Source organism: Apium graveolens, chromosome 5, assembly GCF_009905375.1.
Source record: "Apium graveolens cultivar Ventura chromosome 5, ASM990537v1, whole genome shotgun sequence".
Taxonomy (NCBI): domain Eukaryota; kingdom Viridiplantae; phylum Streptophyta; class Magnoliopsida; order Apiales; family Apiaceae; genus Apium; species Apium graveolens.
In genome coordinates, this window is record NC_133651.1 from 105,150,370 (window position 1) to 105,152,425 (window position 2,056).

The window sequence follows — 2,056 nt, forward strand, 5'->3', positions numbered from 1 at the left end:
CTCATACCTTTGAGATCAAGCCTGGCATAATTCAGATGCTACAAAATTCAATTTAGTTTGGGGGTGCTCCAACAGAAAATCCTAACATGCACATCAGGGATTTCATAGAGATCTGCGACACCTTCAGGTTCAATGGTGTGTCTGAGGATGCGGTGAAACGGAGACCGTTCTCATTTTCTCTGAAGGACAAGGCTAAGAGCTGGTTACACTCTCTACCAGCTAGTTCGATTACTACTTGGGAAGATCTTGCTCAAAAGTTTCTCACTAAATTCTTCCCTATGGCGAAGACAACTACAATCAAGAATGCTATTACTCAATTTTCGCAACAATCGAGAGAAACTCTATATGAAGCTTGGGAGCGCTATAAGGAGATGCTTAGGAAGTGTCCTCATCATGGCATGCCTGATTTGATGATAATCAATTTCTTCTATAATGGTTTGGGAGCACAGTCTAGACCCATTCTTGATGCAGCATCAGGTAGAGCATTATCGACAAAGAGCTATGAGGAAGCTTAAGGTTTAATTGAACTGATGGCTGCTAATGAATATCAGTATCCAACCCTGAGATTGCCACAGGGAAAGGTAGCAGGAGTTCTTGAAGTGGATACAGCTATGGCTATCACTGCTCAACTAAAGGCATTATCTATGAAGATCGATTCTCTGGTTAACTATGGTGTTAACCAGATAACCAGTGTTTGTGAGCTGTGTGCAGGTTCACATGCGACGGAGCAATGCACTATATCTAGCGAATCAGCTCAGTTTGTGAGCAACTTTCAGAGATCGTAACAACCAACTCCAGACACTTATAATCCTGACAACTGGAATCACCCTAACTTCAGCTGGAGCAACAAGCAGACTGCGATGCAACAGCCTTATCAGTAATTTAGAAACAAGCCATTCAATTCTCCTAGTTTTCAGCAACAATTCGCACCAAGACAACAACTCCAACTTCAATAACAAACTCATGGAGGTGCAGGTCTATCTTCGACTGAAAAATCTGAATTGGAGGAGTTGCGGATTATGTGCAAAAACCAGGCTCTTATATGCTATAGCCAGGCTGTTTCTATCCAAAATCTGGAGAACCAAATAGGGAAAATTATTAATGCCTTATTGAATCGACCACCAGGAACGCTTCCAAGTGATACAGAAGCCAATCCAGGCGAGAGTGAAGTTGAAGAATAGGTGAACGCCATCACCTTGAGGTCTGGAAGGGTCGCAAGTCCCCAAATTCAGCAATATGAAGAGTCTGAAAATTATGTCCAGTATGTTGGTGCGTCTGCACCCTTGCCAATTCCAGAAAATGAGATTGTTGCTGAAGAAAAGGTGCTGAAGGATGCTGAGGTGGAACCAATGAAGAAAGCTGTTGTCAACACTCCTCTTGAGGATAATACAAGGGAAAACAGGTCTATCCTCCACCTCCTTTTCCTAAAAGGTTGCAGAAGCAGAAGTTGGAAAAGTAATTTGCTAAGTTCTTGGAAGTTTTCAAGAAACTTCATATCAACATACCTTTCACTGATGCTCTTGAACAGATGCCTAGCTATGCAAAGTTTATGAAAGGTAGTCTCTCTCAAAAAGTGAATCTTGATGACTTAGAGACCGTTGCTCTTACGGAGGAATGCAGTGTTGTGCTGTAACAGAAGTTGCCTCCGAAGCTTAATGATCCTGGAAGTTTCGTTATTCATTGAACTATTGCAAACTTGTCGTTTGACAAATGCTTGTGTGATTTGGGAGCTAGCATAAATTTGATGCCTTTGTCCATCTTCAAGAAGCTTGGTCTACTTGATCCAAAACCGACATACATGTCATTGCTACTAGCTGATCGTTCAATCGCTTATCCACGAGGTATAGTGGAGGATGTCTTGGTCAAGGTGGACAAATTCATCTTCCCTACTGATTTTGTAATTCTGGATTTTGAGGAAGATAAGAAGATTTCCATCATCTTGGAAAGATAATTCTTGGCTACAGGTTGAACTATGATCGACGTGCCAAAAGGAGAGCTTACGATGAAGGTTCAAGATCAGAAGGTCACTTTTAATGTGTTCAAGGCAATAAAGTTA

At 41.6% G+C, this 2,056-nt stretch overlaps 1 non-coding gene across 1 annotated transcript; it reads right to left on the reverse strand.

Moving 5' to 3' along the window:
• Nucleotides 1–293: 293 nt before the first annotated feature.
• LOC141662584 (small nucleolar RNA R71) lies at nucleotides 294–400 on the reverse strand. The gene has a single exon (XR_012550691.1). It is a non-coding gene; the product is annotated as a small nucleolar RNA R71 (small nucleolar RNA).
• Between the last annotated feature and the right edge of the window lie 1,656 nt (nucleotides 401–2,056).